At 32.1% G+C, this 8,878-nt stretch overlaps 1 non-coding gene across 1 annotated transcript; it reads right to left on the bottom strand.

The window, feature by feature from the left end:
- Positions 1-557: 557 nt before the first annotated feature.
- LOC111756641 (U1 spliceosomal RNA) lies at positions 558-718 on the bottom strand. The gene has a single exon (XR_002791071.1). It is a non-coding gene; the product is annotated as a U1 spliceosomal RNA (small nuclear RNA).
- Between the last annotated feature and the right edge of the window lie 8,160 nt (positions 719-8,878).

The following is an 8,878-nucleotide window of genomic DNA, read 5'->3' as shown; positions in this document are numbered from 1 at the left end:
ATAGTCATTCTCATTCATTTACATATTTTTCACAACTACTTCTGCCTTACAGCACACTGTGCAGTGATTATGGAAACCATACCTTGTACAAGACCTAAAGTAGTGACTATATAGTCCTTAGAAAAAGTCACTCAACTCTTGTTTTAGACGGTTGGCAACATTATATTCACTTTGAATACTGCTTTAGCTATAATGGATTGGTTAGATCAAATGTCTGAAAATAATTTGTTCCTTAGTGATGGGTAGCTGTTAATGAGGCCGTACTGTTTCTATACTTTTGCATACACAAAGGCTGAATTTGCATCAATTCCACAGATCCCTCTTTAAGAGCTGTCAAGTCATCTGCCTTTGAATTCTGACCATAAACCAGAAAGCCTGCTTGGAGTCATTAAGCTTTAAGTTGTGAGACTGCCTCAGCCAAACAGTTTTCTTTAGTAATGAGAAGGATAACAAATGAATCACATTCCTTTTCTTTCTATTTCTCATAAAACAAGTGATCTAAAAGTTTACATATTCCTCTCTCTCTCTCTCTCTCTCTCTCTCTCTCTCTCTTTTTCAGGGGAAAGCGTGAATGCAGTCCCCACTACCATAGAGTAAGCAGTCAGGTTCCCCACAATTGGACAGATTGCAAGGGTCAGCACATCCGCAGTGCAATGGATAAGCTCCCTACCGGAAAAACCACTTTTTGGACATGGTATCTCCCCTGCCAGGTAAATATAAAAAAAGTTTACAAATTCTAATTCTGCTTCTAAAAGCTTTTTTAAAGTACATAACTATAATGTTACTAAAGAACGGAGTTTTGTAACTAAAACAGTCAAGGATACTTTTCTGGTTTCCTTTTTCTTTGTTTTCTTTTTTGTCTTTTTGAGGCAGAGTCTTTCCATGCAACTCAGGCTGGCCTTGAACAGCAGCAACCCTCCTGCTTCAGCCTCCTGAGTGCTGGAATTACAGGCCTGGATTGCCATGCCCAGTTCTGGTACCTTCTTGATTTGAGCAATGTTGTGTTTTTTCTACTTATATTACAATTTACTTAGGAAAGAAAGAATATCATCTTTACAAATGAATTTGAGATTTTCTCATTGAACTTGACAAATCATGTTGGTAATTGTTATGAATGAAATGAATAGGATACAATTAAAATTCTTTCCAAAACTGCCTTTAGAAAGACAGTTTGCTAAATGTGGGGGATAGTTTTTTCTATTACATTAATTTGAAACATTTTGTCTTAGAGTTAAGAAACATTCATGTATGCATGAACATTTTTAGCAAGAATATAAGGGGAGTTATATTTTCAAATGGTACATATCTGGTGTCCATATTCAGTGTAACATAATAAATTAAATAAAAACACTATATTCATTTGGACTTAGACAAGTTGATGGACATAGTGAAATCTTGAGTGGCTATAGCATGGATTCTCTCCATATATGTGTGTATAATATAATAAACATTTATATATGCAATGTAGTACCTTTATGCTATCACCGAATATCTTTGGTTATGGATCAATCCTTGATAATTAAAAAAGGGTAAATAAATAAGTAAATAAATAAAATATGCATATATGCATTAAGAGAAACTGTAGTATAACATGTAAGAAAACTAAGGTTATTAAAAGCATCATTCATATGTACTTATTGCTTATATGGCCTTTTAACTTTATTTCCTTTGTTTATAATTTTCAATAGCAAGAAAAACTCCATGGCTGTGCAAGTGGTAGGTATGTATAATCCCTGTACTTGGAACGCTGAGGCAGAAAGACTGCTGTGAGTTTGAGTCTAGCCTAGGCTACATAGCGGATTCAAGTCTAGCTTGAACTAGACTCTGTCTCAAAAAACATACAAACAAACAAACACATAAATAAAGAAAGAAAAAAAGGAGGGCTACAATATCAGGTTAACATAAGGACTAAAATATTAAATAAACATAAGGAATTTAGAATGATGCCAGCATAGAGTGCTGCTTACAAAAGTATATTTGTGTCAAACTTCTATTATTACAGTCATTATAGTTAAAATTCTATGTTGATGAAGGAAACAGCAAAACAAACACTCTCCACATTGAAAGTGAAAGTATAAAATAATTATTTAAAATATTTTAAAAGTATAAAAATAATTCAATATATTAGCTAGCTATGAAAAAATACTTATACATTTTAGTTATATATAAATGCATGAGCACATAAAAATACAATTTACTACATATATATTAGTACATATTTTAGCAGCATTTTAATTATAAATAATGTACAAGTACATTATTAACAGCATACATAAATAATAAAAACACAATAATAAATTCAACACCTAGTGAATGCGGTTGTAGAAGAACTCACATGAAGAAAACACAGAAGAATAATAACAAAGAAGGGAAGTTAAGAGTTACGAAGAGGACATTAAGTTCAACATATGTCAAGATTTTGATCATGAACATTTGGAAGAGCAGGTGTAAAGTGGTGAAGAGACACAATTAGAAATGAAGATTTAACTGGTGAACAAATAAAAGGTTGAAATAATGAACTAAAGCCTTTATATTCAGTATCTGTCCCAAAGAGGAGAAAAAAGATCATACAACATGGAGATATTTTATAAGATATAACTGATAATAGCTTGTACTTCACATGGATGCTTGTGAGTTAAAAAGTATTACATATGAGGCACATTTATTGACTATTTGCATAAAATTAAAATGGCAGAAAGAAGAGTTTGTGACTATAAAGAAGAAATGAAAGGAAAAAAGTACTCTTCATTTTTGGAATTTAAAGTTAAAATGCATAAATTATTTTTGAAATAATATACTTTGAATTTAGTAGGACTGAAAAGGAAAGATTTAAATCTTTATTGTTGAAAAAATACTAAAAATGAAAGAATTTAAGTCAATACAAGAGAATAATTAGTTGATAGTTGCTGGTATGTTTTAAATTGAGCTCTAATGAGCTTTTGGATATTTTAAAAAGACAAACCTCAGAAAATTCTTTGGGGGAGCTCTTCATTAATTAGGTGGTTAACATTGTGCTTTGGGGAAAATTTTTTTTTCCAAAAGACTCAAATATGCTGAACTATAAGGAATGTACCTTATCACACAGAAAATTAAGGAGCTATGTAAGTCTGCCAGGAACTGAAACTGTGGTTCCAGAAAGTCTAAGAATTTGAGAGCTGATACATGGTCCACTAAGAGTCATTTTAAGAGACATTTACAAACTATATGTTCCAAATTGAGCTTTTACCAGCAGTTATGAAATAAATCAATGTGGAAAATGTATAAAGTTTGCATAAAATTTAAAGAGGTCTGCACCTAGAACATTGGAGTTGAAACAATGAACATAAGCGCATGCATGCTAAAGACAACAGAATCATACAAATGTTCCTTTTCTATATGCTTGAAGTCAAGTAGTTGTATAAAAAGCATGACCAAAGATTGAAGGCTAGTTTGATATAAGGAATGCTTTCCTTGGCTTCCTGTTTGCAATGTGGTTAAGGTCCAACGATACAAGCAGTTTTTACAGAAGTGAAAGTTAGATAGCATGTGAGCTCAGACAGCACACCAGGTCTCTTCTAGGACCCTTCTGCCCTCTCATGCTGAAACAGTGGAACCTTTCTAGAATCAGGGTGATTACTGCATTTTGAGGGGTGTCAGTCTTCAGTTGCCATATACTTTTAGGCTATTGCACTTTTTCTTGTCTCAGTTAAGTGATAAAAGGTGATTAAATTTTTTAAATCTTTCAGAATTAAACCAAGACAGCTTGTTTTTTATTATAATGGTAGGGAAGGACAATAATAATTGGTTTTCTGCATCTTTTTTGAGTTTTTGCTTAGTTGTGTCTATGTAGGGTCTTGCTATACAGTCTAGGCTGACTTCGAGTTTCTGAGTGCTGGGGTTACTGATGTGAATCACCACACTCAGCCTCTGTGTTCTGTTGTAAAAAATGTTTCTAAAACTAAATGCATACATATATACATACATATAAATACACATTAAAAATACATATTTACATACATATAAATATACACTGTACTATACTTAGAATATCTGCACATCCTCATCAAAAAATTTCAATTGCACCATTCAGAGCACATTGATAATGATTCAAATTATATTTTACATGCTATTTTCTGATACTCTTATTCTTTGGTTTAACAATAGATAGCCAAAGTTTTTCTAAGCAAATATACATTTAACAATTTTTAACTAATTATTCTGAGAGGTGCACTTGCCATCTACCCAAAATAAAATCTTCTAAGGCAAGTAATCAAGGGAGTTAAAGCGAGAATTTACTGGTTTTTTTTTATAATTACTTTTACTAAAATAAATAGAGGAGGCAAGCCATGGAGGGCCCAGGAGGAAAAAAAAAGCCAATTCACCCTTGCCGTTAGCTGGCAGAAGCCATGTTGGCCCTGGTAGGATTAATAAGAAGCCAATTCATCCTGCCCATGAGCCAACAAATAATGCAGGGTAGGAGACAAGAACCACCCCCCAATCCCAGTCCACTCCATCACCAGCAAGCAACTGACTGATTTAGATAGGCAGAGTTGACAGCAAGTGAGGTACAAAAACATTCTTCGTGCTTCCATTATTTGACTTTGTAGGCTTAAAACTGGTCATCTGAGCATCTGTTAAGAGGATAACAATATGCAATGTAGCAAATATGAAAGATTTATTTCTGTTTTGTTTTTGAAATCCAATAATGTTCTCAAACTGTTTTGTTTTGTTCTATCTTATTGTTTTGCTTTATTCAATGTCTGGCATGATTGATTTTATTGTTTTGTTTTTTATTTTATTATGTCTGATATGGACAGTCATTTTGAAGAAAAGGAGAAACATTATAATATCCATTGTTGATTTCTTATTATCTGTTTTGAAGTCCTGGGTCACTTTCATTGTTCTGTTCTGATTAGTTTGTTCTGTTTTGTTTTGTTTTTATTCTCTTCAAAATAAAAGAAAAAATAAAATGAATAGATGAACTGAAAGCAGTTGGTATTGCAAGTTGTTCATTTTCCTTTATAGGAGCCATATAAATGTGATGTGAGGAACAGGGCTGTTGTGCATAAGCTGGGAGGGATAATATCATTAACCCATGTAGGAACCAGTGCCCAGAACAACAGTGCTCTGCACAATATCACATCGCATGTACTGTATCTTCAATTACAACAGATGCTAGAATTGGAGGGACAAAATCATCATTAATTACAAGTGTTCTCCCCTAGGCATTTGGAAATAAAACACACACTGCAGAAAATATGGAGTCTCATCCAGAATTCATGAAGATCAGTTACTCTAAACCGAAAATGAGTGACAAAAATAAATATTAGTAATGAGTAATAAATCATCTCTAATACAAATTCCTTTTTCTATACAAGATTAGAACATGCTGAAAATCAGAAATGGTACATTTGCAACTGATTTTTGTGCCATAAAATTTTAGAGCTCCAAAATAAGACATACTTTAATCAAGTAATTATGGAATTTAAAAGTCTTGGGGCTTATTTTTATGTTATCAAAGTTTACTGAACACCCACTATGTGTTAGACGCTGTTCTATGTGATGGGCACAATAATGAGCAAGAAAAAAATGAAAACTTAAATAAAACAAAACATGTACATATATATATATATATATATATATATATATATATACATTAATTAAGAGAAGTTACAGCAATATAGATTAAGAGTAAGGGCATTGAAATATAGTTCACATCTATTTAGCTATATCACATTCTTTAGTTAATTTACATGTTAAGCATTGGTATAGATGAAGTTAACCGTGATGAGAGAGAGAAAATATTTTTTAAATTAAATAAATAATAAAATCAGTTTTATTAAAAAGAGTGATACAAGAGAAAATTAATGAAAGGTGGTGCACAGTATATTGTCCAGAAATCTTTTCACAGATGGCAAAAGTAATTTGAGTTAAGATAAGACAATAAAGTAAGTATATCGTTATCTGGACACTATTTCATATAAGCATATTGCATTAATCCTGACATAGGAGTGAATTTGGTAAATCTAAACCAAAAAAACAGTCATACAAATAGATAACCATATGTAGTGTCTAGGCAAGGAAATGCAATACTTGTATCATACAGATAAGCTGAGGTACTATTTTCACGGAAACACTAAGCTTTTGCATAACTTCTAAAAGATTTATAATATGACTGATTCACGCATTGTTTAGACCCAGCAGTTACATGAAGGAAGAGCAGAAGTAAGGATGATCAGGGGGTTTTTGTTTCTTCAGCATGCAATAGTGAGACTTTTGCAAAGGACATTTCTGGAGGCCTTGGAAATCATTTGAAAGTATTTACTTTCAGGGTAAATGAAATGGAGAAAGTTATTGGAATGCGTTCAGCAACGGAATTGCAGGGCTCCTTCTTGAAAGGGTCACTGTTGCGTGGGGCATAATTTCAATGGAATAAGGTGGAATCTGTGGAACCTGGCAGAAAGCAGTCACAGATTCCAGTGGACAGTTGAGTGGCTAACAGTGGAGGGACTGAGGACTACCTGGTTCTACACTTATTTTGGAATTAGAGGCCTGAAAGATTAGATAAAATAGACAAGAGAAAAAGAACATGAATTCCCTATTTTTTTTTGTTTTGTTTTTACATGGGCAACTAAAACAGATGACATAATAAAAAGAAGATGTAGAAACAGGTTTGGCTTGACTAAGAGGATCCAAATTTTATAAATGTTTACTAAAATATGTGCCTTAATGATGTTGTGTTAATAGAATTGGAAGGTAAAAAACATACAAGCCTTAGTAAAAGTTTAGTTACCGATACACTGATGGGTAATTAAATGAAACAGAACATATTTCACTTATTATATCTCAAATATAGAGGCTCTTTCATGGTAGTAGTCAGTTCCTTCCTTAAATTAGTTTCTTTATTTGGACAATAGATCCTAAGAGATTTAGTGTCTTATCTCTAAAGTTTTTAAAGTTTACTAATGACAATCAAAGAAAAAGCTCATGTCTATCAACATTATTTCTATGGGGAATGTAATGAAATTATTTATTTATTCATAGTCAAAGGATGTACTCAAATTATAATTTCTTCTATGATGTCTAATGAATAACCCTAATAATATGAGGGATTTTATTTTGTGTCTTAGTATTCAATTTCTATTTTCTATGTCTGTTTGTATTCAAATTGCATAAATAATCTGAATGTAGATAGCAACGTTTATCAAGGGAGTAGGTGTTCTCAGGGAATGGCTTTCAAATCACTACATTATCTGTCTTAGAATCTCAGGTTGGGCTTCAGCTAAAAAAACAAGTGTGATTTATCCTTTTTACCCTCATTCTGCTGTACAATAATTCTACACAGCCCTAATGATTTCTAAATTATATTATCTTGACTTCCTTCCTGTTCACCCAACAAGGGGATGACTCAATCATAACGCATTAGCTTAGAACAAAACAGCCATGTAGAACATGTACTTTGAGATAAATAACTCTTACCAGCTTTTTAATTGGTATTTTCCCACATATATTCTTTGTTTAGATTCCATGTATTAGATAAACAAACTTCAAGTAATGTATAGCAGTCTACTGCCTGGGTTAAATTTATTTCAACTAAATGAAATGCTGGAGAGCTTAATGATAGCTTATTTTTAGGAAAGCTGTGAAGTAAGAAAAACTGTCTCAGGGTCTAACAATACAGGCATTCTGGCCAGATTTCTGCTTCGTTTCCTTTGGGAGATTTGAATATTCTAAAATTAGCTTTTTCTGTCTTTTTTTTTTTTTTTTGCAGAGAACAAATGCAGAATAGTATAATAAAAGACTTAATGATGATCTCTAATTATGTATCTGAAAGTATTTCTTGAACATCTCAGCATGTTTGCTTATGCATTTCAGAATGCAGAATGTTCCACGCTTATTGTCTGTAGGTTACTTATATTTACTGTTACAGATGAAACAAAAAGAGTTTTTTTAGCCCGCAAGCAATTCATGATTTATATGATAGCTAACTGAGTCAGAGAAAGTAAAACTGTCTTCACGAAAACAAAGCCTTCAATATCATGGTTTTTCTATTTGCTCTGCTTATTCTATTTTCTTTTTCTTTATGAGTCTATTTGAACTCTTTCCACTAGAATAGTGCATTGACAATCATATTTATGTCCTGACTGGTTGCAGAGGTATTATAGAAACAGATATACTTGAAATTAAAAATGCTACTTTTCAATTAGTTGGTTATTTTTCTTAGAGATTACCTTATTTAAACTATGCGTTTCCTATCTTATCTGTGTGTGTATACTAAGCACTTAAGTTCTGCTTTATTTGCAGATTTTAAGAATTTAGTACATCATTATTAACTATAGTCATCATGCAACACATTAGTTCTTGCAAATGTATTTATCTTGTAATTGTGAGCTTTCTCCCAATTTCCCCATTCCTTTGGCCCTTATTAAGTGCTCTTCTACTCTATAATTCTTTGGTTTTACATTCAATATTTATGTTTCCACTTTAGAAGAAGAATTAATCTTTTTATTCAGGAGAAGTGGTATCTCTTCAGAAATAACTAGAAAGTGATAATAAAGGTTAATAAAGAATAGTGTCAGAAATAATTTAATATGATATATTTACCTAGGAAAGATGATTACTTGTTTTCTATTAACATGAGATATAAGACACACTCTGACATCAGAGAAGCTTTGGACAAAGATGTCTTATCTTTTCAAAGTAAGTCATGCATTGATATGCTATTGTACATGTATGTTCACTGACTTGGAACTAACTGTCTGCCTCTTACTGGTATAGAAGTTTGTACAATACTATGAAAAAATCTAGAAAAATTATTGCTGTTGGCTTGGAGGCAATATTTAAATTATTTCTGCCCTCATTTATTTATAAATTTGTTAATTCTTTATCATTAATATTC

The sequence above is a fragment of the Cavia porcellus genome, unplaced genomic scaffold, assembly GCF_034190915.1.
Source record: "Cavia porcellus strain 051 isolate PalLab524CR breed Dunkin Hartley unplaced genomic scaffold, mCavPor4.1 scaffold_15, whole genome shotgun sequence".
In the NCBI taxonomy this organism is placed as follows: Eukaryota; Metazoa; Chordata; class Mammalia; order Rodentia; family Caviidae; genus Cavia; species Cavia porcellus.
The sequence above is the reverse complement of the archived record's forward strand: the minus strand, read 5'-3'. Positions and strand labels throughout refer to the sequence as shown.